The following is a 19,317-nucleotide window of genomic DNA, read 5'->3' as shown; positions in this document are numbered from 1 at the left end:
AGGCCTACACTGGTTCAGGCCCTGTGAGATACACCCTCTACATGCAGGGGTTTGATTCAGTCATTTGAAATACAGCCATTTGAAATAAAGCCATTTTGTGCAAAGAAATATTTAATTTAGGCCTACATTGGATCAGGCCGTGTGAAATACACCCTCTACATACAGGGGTTTGATTCAGGCATTTGAAATACCGCCATTTGGTGCACCAATATTGAATTCAGGTCTGCACTGGTTCAGGCTGTGTGAGATACACCCTCTACATACAGGGGTTTAGTTCAGTCATTTGAAATACGGCCATTTGAAATAAAGCCATTTTGTGCAAAGAAATATTTAATTTAGGCCTACACTGGTTCAGGCCCTGTGAGATACACCCTCTACATACAGGGGTTTGATTCAGGCATTTGAAATACAGCCATTTGAAATACAGCTATTTTGGGCAAAGAAATATTTAATTTAGGCCTACACTGGTTTAGGCCCTGTGAGATACACAATCTACATACAGGGGTTTGATTCAGGCATTAGAAATACCGCCATTTTGTGCAAAGAAATATTTAATTTAGGCCTACACTGGTTCAGACCCTGTGAGATACACCCTCTACTTACAGGGGTTTGATTCAGGCATTTGAAATACAGCAATTTGAAATAAAGCCATTTTGTGCAAAGAAATATTTAATTTAGGCCTACACTGGATCAGGCCGTGTGAGATACACCCTCTACATACAGCGGTTTGATTCAGGAATTTGAAATACCGCCATTTGGTGCACCAATATTGAATTCACTGGTTCAGGCCGTCTGAGATACACCCTCTACATACAGGGGTTTGATTCAGGCATTTGAAATACAACCTTATGAAATACAGCCATTTTGTGCAAAGAAATATTTTATTTAGGCCTACACTGGTTCAGGCCCTGTGAGATACACCCTCTCCATGCAGCGGTTTAATTCAGAAATTTGAAATACAACCATTTTGTGCAAAGAAATATAAAATTTAGGCCTACACTGGTTCAGGCCCTTTGAGATACACCCTCTACATACAGGAGTTTGATTCAGGCATTTGAAATACAGCCATTTTGTGCAAAGAAATATTTAATTTAGGCCTACACTGGTTCAGGCCGTGTGAGATACACCCTCTACATACAGGGGTTTGATTCAGGCATTTGAAATACCGCCATTTGGTGCACCAATATTGAATTCAGTCCTACACTGGTTCAAGCCTTGTGAGATACACCCTCTACATACAGGGGTTTGATTCAGGCATTTAAATTACCGCCATTTGGTGCACCAATATTGAATTCAGGCCTACACTGGTTCAGGCCATTTGAGATACACCCTCTACATACAGGGGTTTGATTCAGGCATTTTGAAATACAGCCATTTGAAATACAGCCATCTTGGGCAAAGAAATATTTTAATTAGGCCTACACTGGTTCAGGCCGTGTGAGATACACCCTCTACATACAGGGGTTTGATTCAGGCATTTGAAATACAGCCATTTGAAATACAGCCATTTTGTGCAAAGAAATATTTAAGTTAGGCCTAGACTGGTTCAGGCCGTGTGAGATACACCTTCTACATACAGGGGTTTGATTCAGGCATTTGAAATACCGCCATTTGGTGCACCAATATTGAATTCAGGCCTACATTGGTTCAGGCCGTGTGAGATACACCCTCTATATACAGGGGTTTGATTCAGGCATTTGAAATACCGCCATTTGGTGCACCAATATTGAATTCAGGCCTACAGTGGTTCAGGCCGTGTGAGATACACCCTCTACATACAGGGGTTTGATTCAGGCATTTTGAAATACAGCCATTTGAAATACAGCCATCTTGGGCAAAGAAATATTTTAATTAGGCCTACACTGGTTAAGGCCGTGTGAGATACACCTTCTACATACAGGGGTTTGATTCAGGCATTTGAAATACCGCCATTTGGTGCACCAATATTGAATTCAGGCCTACATTGGTTCAGGCCGTGTGAGATACACCCTCTATATACAGGGGTTTGATTCAGGCATTTGAAATACCGCCATTTGGTGCACCAATATTGAATTCAGGCCTACAGTGGTTCAGGCCGTGTGAGATACACCCTCTACATACAGGGGTTTGATTCAGGCATTTTGAAATACAGCCATTTGAAATACAGCCATCTTGGGCAAAGAAATATTTTATTAGGCCTACACTGGTTAAGGCCGTGTGAGATACACCCTCTACATACAGGGGTTTGATTCAGGCATTTGAAATACCGCCATTTGGTGCACCAATATTGAATTCAGGCCTACAGTGGTTCAGGCCGTGTGAGATACACCCTCTACATACAGGGGTTTTATTCAGGCATTTAAAATACAGCCATTTGGTGCACCAATATTGAATTCAGAACTACAGTGGTTCAGGCCGTGTGAGATACACCCTCTACATACAGGGGTTTGATTCAGGCATTTGAAATACCGCCATTTGGTGCACCAATATTGAATTCAGGGCTACACTGGTTCAGGCCGTTTGAGATACACCCTCTACATACAGGGGTTTGATTCAGGCATTTTGAAATACAGCCATTTGAAATACAGCCATCTTGGGCAAAGAAATATTTTAATTAGGCCTACACTGGTTCAGGCCGTGTGAGATACACCCTCTACATACAGGGGTTTGATTCAGGCATTTGAAATACAGCCATTTGAAATACAGCCATTTTGTGCAAAGAAATATTTAAGTTAGGCCTAGACTGGTTCAGGCCGTGTGAGATACACCTTCTACATACAGGGGTTTGATTCAGGCATTTGAAATACCGCCATTTGGTGCACCAATATTGAATTCAGGCCTACATTGGTTCAGGCCGTGTGAGATACACCCTCTATATACAGGGGTTTGATTCAGGCATTTGAAATACCGCCATTTGGTGCACCAATATTGAATTCAGGCCTACAGTGGTTCAGGCCGTGTGAGATACACCCTCTACATACAGGCTTTTGATTCAGGCATTTTGAAATACAGCCATTTGAAATACAGCCATCTTGGGCAAAGAAATATTTTAATTAGGCCTACACTGGTTAAGGCCGTGTGAGATACACCTTCTACATACAGGGGTTTGATTCAGGCATTTGAAATACCGCCATTTGGTGCACCAATATTAAATTCAGGCCTACATTGGTTCAGGCCGTGTGAGATACACCCTCTATATACAGGGGTTTGATTCAGGCATTTGAAATACCGCCATTTGGTGCACCAATATTGAATTCAGGCCTACAGTGGTTCAGGCCGTGTGAGATACACCCTCTACATACAGGGGTTTGATTCAGGCATTTTGAAATACAGCCATTTGAAATACAGCCATCTTGGGCAAAGAAATATTTTAATTAGGCCTACACTGGTTAAGGCCGTGTGAGATACACCCTCTACATACAGGGGTTTGATTCAGGCATTTGAAATACCGCCATTTGGTGTACCAATATTGAATTCAGGCCTACAGTGGTTCAGGCCGTGTGAGATACACCCTCTACATACAGGGGTTTTATTCAGGCATTTGAAATACAGCCATTTGGTGCACCAATATTGAATTCAGAACTACAGTGGTTCAGGCCGTGTGAGATACACCCTCTACATACAGGGGTTTGATTCAGGCATTTGAAATACCGCCATTTGGTGCACCAATATTGAATTCAGGCCTACACTGGTTCAGGCCGTTTGAGATACACCCTCTACATACAGGGGTTTGATTCAGGCATTTTGAAATACAGCCATTTGAAATACAGCCATTTTGTGCAAAGAAATATTTAATTTAGGCCTACACTGGTTCAGGCCCTGTGAGATACACCCTCTACATACAGGGGCTTGATTCAGCCATTTGAAATACCGCCATTTGGTGCACCAATATTGAATTCAGGCTTACACTGGTTCAGGCCATGTGAGATACACCCTCTACATACAGGGGTTTGATTCAGGCATTTTGAAATACAGCCATTTTGTGCAAAGAAATATTTTATTTAGGCCTACACTGGTTCAGTTCCTGTGAGATACACCCTCTACATACAGGGGTTTGATTCAGGCATTTGAAATACCGCCGATTCGTGCACCAATATTGAATTCAGGCCTACACTGGTTCAGGCCGTGTGAGATACACCCTCTACATACAGGGGTTTGATTCAGGCATTTTGAAATACAGCCATTTGAAATACAGCCATTTTGGGCAAAGAAATATTTTATTTAGGCCTACACTGGTTCAGGCCGTGTGAGATACACCCTCTACATACAGGGGTTTGATTCAGGCATTTGAAATACCGCCATTTGGTGCACCAATATTGAATTCAGAACTACAGTGGTTCAGGCCGTGTGAGATACACCCTCTACATACAGGGGTTTGATTCAGGCATATGAAATACCGCCATTTGGTGCACCAATATTGAATTCAGGCCTACACTGGTTCAGGCCGTTTGAGATACACCCTCTACATACAGGGGTTTGATTCAGGCATTTTGAAATACAGCCATTTGAAATACAGCCATTTTGTGCAAAGAAATATTTTATTTAGGCCTACATTGGTTCAGGCCGTGGGAGATACACCCTCTACATACAGGGGTTTGATTCAGGCATTTGAAAAAAACACCATTTGGTGCACCAATATTGAATTCAGGCCTACAGTGGTTCAGGCCGTGTGAGATACACCCTTTACATACAGGGGTTTGATTCAGGCATTTTGAAATACAGCCATTTGAAATACAGCCATTTTGGGCAAAGAAATATTTTATTTAGGCCTACACTGGTTCAGGCCGTCTGAGATACACCCTCTACATACAGGGGTTTGATTCAGGCATTTGAAATACCGCCATTTGGTGCACTAATATTGAATTCAGGCCTACACTGGTTCAGGCCGTGTGAGATACACCCTCTACATACAGGGGTTTGATTCAGGCATTTGAAATACAGGCATTTGAAATACAGCCATTTTGTGCAAATAAATATTTAATTTAGGCCTACACTGGTTCAGGCCCTGTGAGATACACCCTCTACATACAGGGGTTTGATTCAGGCATTTGAAATACCGCCATTTGGTGCACCAAAATTGAATTCAGAACTACAGTGGTTCAGGCCGTGTGAGATACACCCTCTACATACAGGGGTTTTATTCAGGCATTTGAAATACCGCCATTTTGTGCAAAGAAATATTTAATTTAGGCCTACACTGGTTCAGGCCCTGTGAGATACAACCTCTACATACAGGGGGTTTGATTCACGCATTTGAAATACAGCCATTTTGTGCAAATAAATTATTAATTTAGGCCTACACTGGTTCAGGCCCTGTGAGATACACCCTCTACATACAGAGGTTTGATTCAGGCATTTGAAATACAGCCATTTTGTGCAAAAAAAATATTTAATTTAGGCCTACACTGGTTCAGGCCCTGTGAGATACACCCTCTACATACAGGGGTTTGATTCAGGCATTTGAAATACAGCCATTTGAAATACAGCCATTTTGGGCAAAGAAATTTTTATTTTAGGCCTACACTGGTTCAGGCCCTGTGAGATACACCCTCTACATACAGGGATTTGATTCAGGCATTTGAAATACAGCCATTTGAAATACAGCCATTTTGGGCAAATAAATATTTAATTTAGGCCTACACTGGTTCAGGCCCTGTGAGATACACCCTCTACATACAGGAGTTTGAATCAGGCATTTGAAATACAGCCACTTTGTGCAAATAAATATTTAATTCAGGCCTACACTGGTTCAGGCCGTGTGAGATACACCCTCTACATACGGGTGTTTGATTCAGGCATTTGAAATACAGCCATTTTAAATACAGCCATTTTGTGCAAAGAAATATTTAATTTAGGCCTACACTGGTTCAGGCCCTGTAAGATACACCCTCTACATACAGGGGTTTGATTTAGGCATTTGAAATACAACCATTTTGTACAAAGAAATATTAAATTCAGGCCTACACTGGTTCAGGCCCTGTGAGATACTCCCTCTACATACAGGGGTTTGATTCAGGCATTTGAAATACAGCCATTTTGGGCAAAGAAATTTTTAATTTAGGCCTACACTGGTTCAGGCCCTGTGAGATACACCCGCTACATACAGGGATTTGATTCAGGTATTTGAAATACAGCCATTTGTAATACAGCTATTTTGGGCAAAGAAATATTTAATTTAGGCCTACACTGGTTTTGGCCCTGTGAGATACACCCTCTACATACAGGGGTTTGATTCAGGCATTTGAAATACTGCTATTTTGTGCAAAGAAATATTTAATTTAGGCCTACACTGGTTCAGACCCTGTGAGATACACCCTCTACATACAGGGGTTTGATTCAGGCATTTGAAATACAGCAATTTGAAATACAGCCATTTTGTGCAAAGAAATATTTCATTTTGGCCTACACTGGATCAGGCCGTGTGAGATACACCCTCTACATACAGGGGTTTGATTCAGGAATTTGAAATACCGCCATTTGGTGCACCAATATTGAATTCAGGTCTGCAATAGTTCATTCCGTGTGAGATACACCCTCTACATACAGGGGTTTGATTCAGGCATTTGAAATACAGCCTTATGAAATACAGCCATTTTGTGCAAAGAAATATTTTATTTAGGCCTACACTGGTTCAGGCCCTGTGAGATACACCCTCTCCATACAGCGGTTTTATTCAGAAATTTGAAATACAACCATTTTGTGCAAAGAAATATAAAATTTAGGCCTACACTGGTTCAGGCCCTGTGAGATACACCCTCTACATACAGGGGTTTGATTCAGGCATTTGAAATACAGCCATTTGGTGCACCAAAATTGAATTCAGAACTACAGTGGTTCAGGCCGTGTGAGATACACCCTCTACATACAGGGGTTTTATTCAGGCATTTGAAATACCGCCATTTTGTGCAAAGAAATATTTAATTTAGGCCTACACTGGTTCAGGCCCTGTGAGATACAACCTCTACATACAGGGGGTTTGATTCAGGCATTTGAAATACAGCCATTTTGTGCAAATAAATTATTAATTTAGGCCTACACTGGTTCAGGCCCTGTGAGATACACCCTCTACATACAGAGGTTTGATTCAGGCATTTGAAATACAGCCATTTTGTGCAAAAAAAATATTTAATTTAGGCCTACACTGGTTCAGGCCCTGTGAGATACACCCTCTACATACAGGGGTTTGATTCAGGCATTTGAAATACAGCCATTTGAAATACAGCCATTTTGGGCAAAGAAATTTTTATTTTAGGCCTACACTGGTTCAGGCCCTGTGAGATACACCCTCTACATACAGGGATTTGATTCAGGCATTTGAAATACAGCCATTTGAAATACAGCCATTTTGGGCAAATAAATATTTAATTTAGGCCTACACTGGTTCAGGCCCTGTGAGATACACCCTCTACATACAGGAGTTTGAATCAGGCATTTGAAATACAGCCACTTTGTGCAAATAAATATTTAATTCAGGCCTACACTGGTTCAGGCCGTGTGAGATACACCCTCTACATACGGGTGTTTGATTCAGGCATTTGAAATACAGCCATTTTAAATACAGCCATTTTGTGCAAAGAAATATTTAATTTAGGCCTACACTGGTTCAGGCCCTGTAAGATACACCCTCTACATACAGGGGTTTGATTTAGGCATTTGAAATACAACCATTTTGTACAAAGAAATATTAAATTCAGGCCTACACTGGTTCAGGCCCTGTGAGATACTCCCTCTACATACAGGGGTTTGATTCAGGCATTTGAAATACAGCCATTTTGGGCAAAGAAATTTTTAATTTAGGCCTACACTGGTTCAGGCCCTGTGAGATACACCCGCTACATACAGGGATTTGATTCAGGTATTTGAAATACAGCCATTTGTAATACAGCTATTTTGGGCAAAGAAATATTTAATTTAGGCCTACACTGGTTTTGGCCCTGTGAGATACACCCTCTACATACAGGGGTTTGATTCAGGCATTTGAAATACTGCTATTTTGTGCAAAGAAATATTTAATTTAGGCCTACACTGGTTCAGACCCTGTGAGATACACCCTCTACATACAGGGGTTTGATTCAGGCATTTGAAATACAGCAATTTGAAATACAGCCATTTTGTGCAAAGAAATATTTCATTTTGGCCTACACTGGATCAGGCCGTGTGAGATAAACCCTCTACATACAGGGGTTTGATTCAGGAATTTGAAATACCGCCATTTGGTGCACCAATATTGAATTCAGGTCTGCAATAGTTCATTCCGTGTGAGATACACCCTCTACATACAGGGGTTTGATTCAGGCATTTGAAATACAGCCTTATGAAATACAGCCATTTTGTGCAAAGAAATATTTTATTTAGGCCTACACTGGTTCAGGCCCTGTGAGATACACCCTCTCCATACAGCGGTTTTATTCAGAAATTTGAAATACAACCATTTTGTGCAAAGAAATATAAAATTTAGGCCTACACTGGTTCAGGCCCTGTGAGATACACCCTCTACATACAGGGGTTTGATTCAGGCATTTGAAATACAGCCATTTTGTGCAAAGAAATATTTTATTTAGGCCTACACTGGTTCAGGCCGTGTGAGATACACCCTCTACATACATGGGTTTGATTCAGACATTTAAAATACCGCCATTTGGTGCACCAATATTGAATTCAGGCCTACAATGGTTCAGGCCATTTGAGATACACCCTCTACATACAGGGGTTTGATTCAGGCATTTTGAAATACAGCCATTTGAAATACAGCCATCTTGGGCAAAGAAATATTTTAATTAGGCCTACACTGGTTCAGGCCGTGTGAGATACACCCTCTACATACAGGGGTTTGATTCAGGCATTTGAAATACCGCCATTTGGTGCACCAATATTGAATTCAGGCCTACAGTGGTTCAGGCCGTCTGAGATACACCCTCTACATACAGGGGTTTGATTCAGGCATTTGAAATACAGCCATTTGAAATACAGCCATTTTGTGCAAAGAAATATTTAATTTAGGCCTACACTGGTTCAGGCCGTGTGAGATACACCCTCTACATACAGGGGTTTGATTCAGGCATTTGAAATACCGCCATTTGGTGCACCAATATTGAATTCAGGCCTACACTGGTTCAGGCCGTGTGAGATACACCCTCTACATACAGGGGTTTGATTCAGGCATTTGAAATACCGCCATTTGGTGCACCAATATTGAATTCAGGCCTACAGTGGTTCAGGCCGTGTGAGATGCACCCTCTACATACAAGGGTTTGATTCAGGCATTTTGAAATACAGCCATTTGAAATACAGCCATCTTGGGCAAAGAAATATTTTAATTAGGCCTACACTGGTTCAGGCCGTGTGAGATACACCCTCTACATACAGCGGTTTGATTCAGGCATTTGAAATACTGCCATTTGGTGCACCAATATTGAATTCAGGCCTACAGTGGTTCAGGCCGTGTGAGATACACCCTCTACATACAGGGGTTTGATTCAGGCATTTGAAATACAGCCATTTGAAATACAGCCATTTTGTGCAAAGAAATATTTAATTTAGGCCTACACTGGTTCAGGCCCTGTGAGATACACCCTCTACATACAGGGGTTTGATTCAGGCATTTGAAATACCGCAATTTGGTGCACCAATATTGAATTCAGGCCTACAGTCGTTCAGGCCGTGTGAGATACACCCTCTACATACAGGGGTTTGATTCAGGCATTTGAAATACAGCCATTTGAAATACAGCCATTTTGTGCAAAGAAATATTTAATTTAGGCCTACTCTGGTTCAGGCCCTGTGAGATACACCCTCTACATACAGGGGTTTGATTCAGCCATTTGAAATACCTCCATTTGGTGCACCAATATTGAATTCAGGCCTACATTGGTTCAGGCCGTGTGAGATACACCCTCTACATACAGGGGTTTGATTCAGGCATTTTGAAATACAGCCATTTGAAATACAGCCATTTTGTGCAAAGAAATATTTTATTTAGGCCTTCACTGGTTCAGGCCGTGTGAGATACACCCTCTACATACAGGGGTTTGATTCAGGCATTTGAAATACCGCCATTTGGTGCACCAATATTGAATTCAGGCCTACAGTGGTTCAGTCCGTTTGAGATACACCCTCTACATACAGGGGTATGATTCAGGCATTTTAAAATACAGCCATTTGAAATACAGCCATTTTGGACAAAGAAATATTTTAATTAGGCCTACACTGGTTCAGGCCGTGTGAGATACACCCTCTACATACAGGGGTTTGATTCAGGCATTTGAAATGCCGCCATTTGGTGCACCAATATTGAATTCAGGCCTACAGTGGTTCAGGCCCTGTGAGATACACCCTCTACATACAGGGGTTTGATTCAGGCATTTTGAAATATAGCCATTTGAAATACAGCCATTTTGTGCAAAGAAATATTTTATTTAGGCCTACACTGGTTCAGGCTGTGTGAGATACACCCTCTACATACAGGGGTTTGATTCAGGCATTTGAAATACCGCCATTTAGTGCACCAATATTGATTTCAGGCCGTGTGATATACACCCTCTACATACAGGGGTTTGATTCAGGCATTTGAAATACAGCCATTTGAAATACAGCCATTTTGTGCAAAGAAATATTTAATTTAGGCCTACACTGGTTCAGGCCCTGTGAGATACACCCTCTACATACAGGGGTTTGATTCAGGCATTTGAAATACAGCCATTTTGTGCAAAGAAATATTTAATTTAGGCCTACACTGGTTCAGGCCCTCTGAGATACACCCTCTACATACAGGGGGTTTGATTCAGGCATTTGAAATACAGCCATTTTGTGCAAATAAATTATTTATTTAGGCCTACACTGGTTCAGGCCCTGTGAGATACACCCTCTACATACAGGGGTTTGATTCAGGCATTTGAAATACAGCCATTTGAAATACAGACATTTTGGGCAAAGAAATATTTAATTTAGGCCTACACTGGTTCAGGCCCTGTGAGATACACCCTCTACATACAGGGGTTTGATTCAGGCATTTGAAATACAGCCATTTTGTGCAAAGAAATATTTAATTTAGGCCTACACTGTTTCAGGCCCTGTGAGATACACCCTCTACATACAGGGGATTTGATTCAGGCATTTGAAATACAGCCATTTTGTGCAAATAAATTATTTATTTAGGCCTACACTGGTTCAGGCCCTGTGAGATACACCCTCTACATACAGGGGTTTGATTCAGGCATTTGAAATACAGCCATTTGAAATACAGCCATTTTGTGCAAAGAAATATTTAATTTAGGCCTACACTGGTTCAGGCCCTGTGAGATACACCCTCTACATACAGGGGTTTGATTTAGGCATTTGAAATACAGCCATTTTGTGCAAAGAAATATTTAATTTAGGCCTACACTGTTTCAGGCCCTGTGAGATACACCCTCTACATACAGGGGATTTGATTCAGGCATTTGAAATACAGCCATTTTGTGCAAATAAATTATTAATTTAGGCCTACACTGGTTCAGGCCCTGTGAGATACACCCTCTACATACAGGGGTTTGATTCAGGCATTCGAAATAAAGAAAGTTCAGCAGCTCTCACCTGCCCCACCTTCACTTGTGAGCACGGAGAACTTGTGTCAGGCCTGGGTAACGTATTGCAATATGGTTCAAGAAAATCCAGCTCCGGCGGAAAAGGAAAATTTATTTTGCTTGCGGTAAAATCACATCCAGTCAGTTACAAAGTCGTTGTCTAAGCGTTTCGGGCTACTGAAGACAATTCGCGCTCTTACTCATGACACAATACAACATTAAAAAGTGGCAATGTTTATAGAGGGACTGCACCTGTTTTCACTGATTGTAGTCACATGACTGCAGACAACCTCCAAAGCATGCCACACCTATGAACAAGACTTCTCATGAGAAAAAAAAAAAGAGACAAAAAGAAAAAAAGCACACAATGAACAAAAAAGCCTATACAAAAAGTTCGCTGGCTGTGGGAGACAAAATTAAAGGAGATAGTTTTTTAAAGTTTTTTTAGCTTTTTTGAGGGACGGCTGTGAAGTGCAGGAACAATAACATGATGGATTTATTGTTGCAAGATTAGGTCTAGACGTCTGATTGCCGCGTGTTCAATGCGAAAATCCAAAAGGATTCTCTATTTAATAATTTTCTTTTGTAATCCCCTCCTCTTTTTGTCAAAAAAACCCTTTCTATACCCTGTACCACTAGACTTGATGTGTGACCACCATGGCAGACCGCAAAATGCAGACTGCCATGGTGGTTCACATCGGAAATATGCCTACGTATTCTGGTTTTTATGACATTAGTGGTGCAACCTACATATTGCAGTTTGCATTTTCTGCATGTGAATAAATAAACTGCAAAGGTTGCGTTGCAATTAAGGTATGTTTTCATTTGAAAAATCCTGCCAGTTGAAGCTGAAACAAAGGTATTAGAAATCGACACGTGGGTGCAACATATGCACCTATAATGTCTGCATCTATAGCTTCCTTTGGTCGTGAGCCAGACAGGCTGTGATTTTTTTTGTCCTGATACAGGCTAGGACTGGCATAGTTAGCTATAATGGGTGCTCTTCTGGCTGCACATTTAACCCCATCTGCAACTATGTCCGTCCATTCTCTATCATATGCCAGGACAGGAAAATGCCTTTTTACAATGTGACAGATCTGTGTGAATTCCGTGCTGTATTGTGTAATAAACAGATTTCTTTTGTTGTTTCCATTACTTTTGAAGTTTTTATTTTTAGTTTTGTTTCTGTTGGCAACCACAGCACTGAGTTCACTATCCCTAGACACACTCTCCTGCTCTGGATGAACCAGAGACCCTCTTTCAATCTAGGACACCTGCCGTATTACATCCTCAACCTGACTTCTGGCATAAGCTCTCTTGTGTAATCTGTGGGCGATATTTTCAGCTTCAATCATGAAGCTGTCATCATCCGTGCAGTTCCTCCTTGCACGTATTATCTCGCCCCTAGGTATATTTGCTATGACATGTTTTGGATGGCAGGATGTGGCGTGCAGGGTCGTATTTCCTGCTAAAGGCTTTCTATAGGTACACGTGTGGATTTTTCCGGTGGAGGGGTCCCCCTTCAGGCGCAAATCCAGAAAATAAATATCCTGCATGTCATGGTGGACACTAAATGAAATGGTGTCCACACAGGAGTTGATATAGCAACCAAAAGCTGGTATGGCCGTCACATCACCCGTCCAAACCAGGATCAGGTCATCGATGTAACGGCCATACCACCTGATGCATCGCCAAAAAGGATGGGTGTCGATGAGTAGGAAGCTCCTCTCCCACCATGCCATAAAAATATTAGCTATGGAGGGAGAGAACTTAGCCCCCATCAAAACCCCTGATACTTGCAGAAAACACTTATTGTTAAACATGATGAAATTGCGCCTGAGGAGGAAATCCACCACCAGAAGTACATATTCCTGCAACCCTGCGGTAATGTTACCATAGGTTCTAAGGAACCAGGCTAATGATTTAATAGCCAGTTCATGCGGGATATTGGTGTATAAAGACACAACGTCCGCTGTCATCCATGTATGTTCTCAATTATTTGTAAAACGGACGTTGTGTCTTTAAGAAAACCTGGTATGAGCGGTATTAGCGGTTGAAGTATAGAATCGACCCACTGGGAGACTTGTTCTGAAAATGAACCAATACCTGCTACAATAGGCCTGAGGGGAGGTGGAAATTTTTTTTTGTGTGTCTTGAGGAGAGCATGAAAAACCGGGATGACGGGAGATAGAACATAAATGTATTCAGATTCTCTATTAGTCAAAAAACCTGATTTAACTCCCAAATACAAAATATTTTTCAGTTCCCTCTGAAAAGAGGGGAGGGGGTTGTCGCTAAGGGTGATATACACGGTGGTGTCACTTAGCATAGATTCAATTTGGGTCTTGTATAGACCACTATCTAATACGACAACTCCACCCCCCTTGTCAGATTGTTTGATAACAATGTCATCCCTCAGTTTCATATCCTGCAAGGCCTTCATTTAATTTTTGGTTATATTTTTAGTACCAGCCGTATTCACATTATTTTGATCATGTAACAGGACTAGATCTCACTCTACCAACTCCTGGTATCGATCCAGTGCTGGGGATCTGGATTGAATGGGATAAAAATCCAGATTTTTAGTGTGAAAATACAAGGACCTATTGTTCAAATCCATATCACCCAGGACTGTGTTAGATTCCTGTAACTCACATGCATGCATCATTTCAAGAAAGCTCATATTGCCTGTATTGTGAGAGCTAATGTTATCATAAACAAAGGAATCGCTCATGGGTGCCACAGAGTGATCCGCGATCCCCATCTCCGCAGCACAACCATTGTGGTCGCCCACCTGGAAATGTCGCCGCTCATACCAGGTTTTCTTAAAGTCACAGCGTCCGTTTTACAAATAATTGAGAACATTGAATGGTCATCAAATTATACATGGATGACAGCGGACGTTGTGTCTTTATACACCAATATCCCGCATGAACTGGCTATTAAATCATTAGCCTGGTTCCTTAGAACCTATGGTAACATTACCGCAGGGTTGCAGGAATATGTACTTCTGGTGGTGGATTTCCTCCTCAGGCGCAATTTCTTCATGTTTAACAATAAGTTTTTTCTGCAAGTAACAGGGGTGTCGATGGGAGCTAAGTTCTCTCCCTCCATAGCTAATATTTTTATGGCATGGTGGGAGAGGAGCTTCCTCCTCATCGACAACCATTCTTTTTGGCGATGCATCAGGTGGTATGGCCGTTACATCGATGACCTGATCCTGGTTTGGACGGGTGATGTGACGGCCATACCAGCTTTTGGTTGCTATATCAACTCCTGTGTGGACACCATTTCATTTAGTGTCCACCATGACATGCAGGATATTTCTTTTCTGGATTTGCGCCTGAGGGGAGACCCCTCCACCGGAAAAATCCACACGTGTACCTATAGAAAGCCTTTAGCAGGAAATACGACCCTGCACGCCACATCCTGCCATCCAAAACATGTCATAGCAAATATACCGAGGGGCGAGATAATACGTGCAAGGAGGAACAGCATGGATGATGACAGCTTCATGATTAAAGCTGAAAATATCGGCCACAGATTACACAAGAGAGTTTATGCCAGAAGTCAGGTTGAGGATGTAATACGGCAGGTGTCCTAGATTGAAAGAGGGTCTCTGGTTCATCCAGAGCAGGAGAGTGTGTCTAGGGATAGTGAACTCAGTGCTGTGGTTGCCAACAGAAACAAAACTAAAAACAAAAACTTCAAAAGTAATGGAAACAACAAAAGAAATCTGTTTATTACACAATACAGCACAGAGTTCACACAGATCTGCCACATTGTAAAAAGGCATTTTCCTGTCCTGGCATATGATAGAGAATGGACGGACATAGTTGCAGATGGGGTTAAATGTGCAGCCAGAAGAGCACCCATTATAGCTAACTATGCCAGTCCTAGCCTGTATCAGGACAAGAAAAAAATCGCAGCCAGAATGCATCAGTTTGGCTCCGTTCCGCCTCCATTCCGCTCTGGAGGCAGACACCAAAACGCAGCTTGCAGCGTTTTGGTGTCCGCCTGGCCGTGCGGAGCCAAACGGATCCGTCCTGACTTACAATGCAAGTCAATGGGGACGGATCCTTTTGACGTTGACACAATATGGTGCAATTGCAAACGGATCCGTCCCCCATTCACTTTCAATGTAAAGTCAGGAGTCCCTATTAATATACCATCGGATCGGAGTTTTCTCCAATCCGATGGTATATTTTAACTTGAAGCGTCCCCATCACCATGGGAACGCCTCTATGTTAGAATATACCATTGGATTTGAGTTAGATCGTGAAAACTCAGATCCGACAGTATATTCTAACACAGAGGTGTTCCCATAGTGATGGGGACGCTTCAAGTTAGAATATACTGAGAACTGTGTACATAACTGCCCCCTGCTGCCTGGCAGTACCTGATCTCTTACAGGGAGCTGTGATCCGACCCCTCAGGTGCCGCACCTGAGTGGTTAATTGTGCGTATCATAGCCCCCTGTAAGAGATCAGGTGCTGCCAGGCAGCAGGGTCCAGACCCCCCTCCCTCCCCAGTTTTAAATTCATTGGTGGCCAGTGCGGCCCCCCTCCCTCCCCAGTATTAAATACATTGGTGGCCAGTGCGGTCCCCCTCCCTCCCCAGTATTAAATTCATTGGTGGCCAGTGCGGCCCCCCCTCCCTCCCTCCCCAGTATTAAATTCATTGGTGGCCAGTGCGGCCCCCCCTCCCTCCATCCCCAGTATTAAATTCATTGGTGGCCAGTGCGGCCTCCCCTCTCCCCCCCTAATTAAAATCACCCCCCCATCATTGGTGGCAGTGAAGAGTTCCGATCGGAGTTCCAGTTTCATCTTAATCGCTGGGGCTCCGATAGGTTACCATGGCAGCCAAGACGCTACTGCAGTCCTGGCTGCTATGGTTACTTAGCAATTTTAGAAGCATTATACTTATCTGCGCTGTCTGTGGCCGGCCGGGTGCTCCTCTTACTGGTAAGTGACAGGTCTGTGCTATAAGCAATGCGCCGCACAGACCTTTCACTTACCAGTAAGAGGAGCGACCGGCCGGCCACAGACAGCGCAGGTAAGTATAATGCTTCTAAAATTGCTAAGTAACCATGGCAGCCAGGACTGGCTGCCATGGTAACCGATCGGAGCCCCAGCAATTAAACTGGGACTCCGATCGGAACTCTCCGCTGCCACCAATGACGGGGGGGGGGGGGGATTTTAATTAGGGGGGGGAGGGGAGGCCGCACTGGCCACCAATGAATTTAATACTGGGGATGGAGGGAGGACGGGCCGCACTGGCCACCAATGAATTTAATACTGGGGAGGGAGGGCCGCACTGGTCACCAATGAATTTAAAACTGGGGAGGGAGGGGGGTCTGGCCCCCTGCTGCCTGGCAGCACCTGATATTTTACAGGGGGCTATGATATGCACAATTAACCCCTCAGGTGCGGCACCTGAGGGGTTATTTGTGCAGATCACAGCCCCCTGTAAGAGATCGGGTGCTGCCAGGCAGCAGGGGGCAGTCATGTACACAGTTCTTAGTATATTCTAACTTGAAGCGTCCCAATCACCATGGGAACGCCTCTGTGTTAGAATATACACTCACCTAAAGAATTATTAGGAACACCATACTAATACGGTGGACCCCCTTTTGCCTTCAGAACTGCCTTAATTCTACATGGCATTGTTTCAACAAGGTGCTGATAGCATTCTTTAGAAATGTTGGCCCATATTGATAGGATAGTGTTAAAGATGTGTGAATTTTATTCTATATTCAGTATCTCTAGGACTGTAATGAGTTAAACTTTTTTTTTTCCAAGTGCCTCCCTCCCACCCCTTTCTTTGTCTCAAGACTGGAGAAGAGGGGGGGGGGCAAAATGCTGTGCTGTGGGCAGTGTCTGATTTCGCATCTTTCTGCAGGTGTCCCATAGAGTATGGTGGAATGCGTAAACCAATCACATGACTTGATGATATATGTTGTTCACTGCCTATAGAGAAGCACCTCTTTGAAGTGTCACATATACTGTAACGTATGCAGTAGTATTGTTAGACTGTCCACCATTACAAAATGGAGATCCTTAGATGTTTACATTAGCTTAACATTCCAAAGTGGTACCTACTGCAGATGTTAAGAGTGTTATCTCTGTTTCTCTTATCTCTTCTTAACTTTGACCAATGAAACAATGGTTTGTGTCTCAGTGAGGACTGCCCTCTTCTGAAGATATATATACGCTTACCTCATGTAATAAAAGTTAGAGATTGCTTTAACCAACTTCTGTGTCAGTGTTCAGTCTCTCAGCCATGAGTGGATATTAACCCCCGAGGGGGGGGGGGTACATTGATTCGGAATACCAGAGTGTATCTTAAATGCCCTGATTTAGGGCTGCTTTAACAAATGGCCCCAAGGTGAAGGGAGCATCAACAGCCGACACACAAGAGGCCCCAGGACTTGACGAACGGCAGAGAGGAGATGGCCGGCTTTAATAGAATGGTAAGAATACTCTTCTGCCATTTAGTTCGTCACTTCATGTTGGCTTAGTCTGCTGTGAGGTGGTACCCATGTAAGTATAGTAGTCGGCTGTAATGCTGAAAGCCTGGGGTCCATAGAACCATAGTCTGAAATTATAGATCACTCTGGTGTGTATATGTTTTGTGTGTGTCTGTAATTTATGTGAGGAGCGAGTTGAGCACAGACGGTAAAACCACAGACAAAGGGAGGGGACAGTAACCTCCTGGTTTGGAAGGGGGCGCTGTAGCGCCGAGGTGTGGGACAAAGAAACTCCGGCTGACCTGACTAGGGAGACGCGTAGAGCCGTATGACTCTTGATCTAAGGGAAGACTGCGGAGACTACCTGACCTGACCCCAGGAAGACGGTAGAACCTCATGACTCTTGATCTAAGGGAAGACTGCGGAGATATTCTCTACCTGACCTGACCCCAGGAAGACACGACGGAGCCCGCCTGACCCTCTAGGGGGAAGACGTGCGGGGAGTCCCAGCTGAATAGTCAGACGTGATAGTCAGATTTGAGCAAACCAGTGGGGAGGGTGAATCCTTTGTCTGCGGAGGAAAGGGTTAAAGGTGCTGAGCACGCCTCTGTTTTGTGTGTGTGTCAGTTTGAAATACTGTTGTTTTAAGATGGGTCAGTCCCACTCACATGGAGAAGGAAAATATACTGCTCCTCAGATTGTAGCCAGAGAAGAAGGAAGTCAACATGTGAAGAATGATAAGAAGTTAAGGGAGATTATAGGATGTGATATGGAGAATTGAAAGTTAAAATGAGACAAAGAATGTTAGAGAAAGTGTGGCCTCGGACAGAAGGTCGCCCGGCTGGCAACAGGGATGAAAATCTGTAAGAAACTGTGAAGTTAGAGCTTACAGACTGAGGGCATCAGAACTCCGGTGATGTTGAAGGGGGAGTTTTAACGAGTGAGAAAACAGAGCAGTGTCAGGATGATAATTGATGGCATTAGCAAAAACGAAAGTGCCCCAGTGTCTGCAATCAGAAAGGCGCTTGTGTTAAATGTTCAGAAATGAACTGGTTAAATAGGGAAGATCCTAAAGGAAGGTCAGTTAATGGAACTGGGAAATAGAGAAATTCATTTCCCCCCCACCTTCACACAGAAACATTCCTGAGATAATTGGAGCAGGGAAAGGGGGGGAGGGAATCTTGGGGGCAGGGAATCATGCAGAGTAAGTGATGTGTAATATATTATACAAAACAGAATTGTTCAATAATCTTCTTTCTTCTTTCTTCTTTCCCAAGCAGTGTACTGTGGGAATCCAGCTTTTAACAA

The sequence above is a fragment of the Bufo bufo genome, chromosome 3, assembly GCF_905171765.1.
Source record: "Bufo bufo chromosome 3, aBufBuf1.1, whole genome shotgun sequence".
In the NCBI taxonomy this organism is placed as follows: domain Eukaryota; kingdom Metazoa; phylum Chordata; class Amphibia; order Anura; family Bufonidae; genus Bufo; species Bufo bufo.
The sequence above is the reverse complement of the archived record's forward strand: the minus strand, read 5'-3'. Positions refer to the sequence as shown.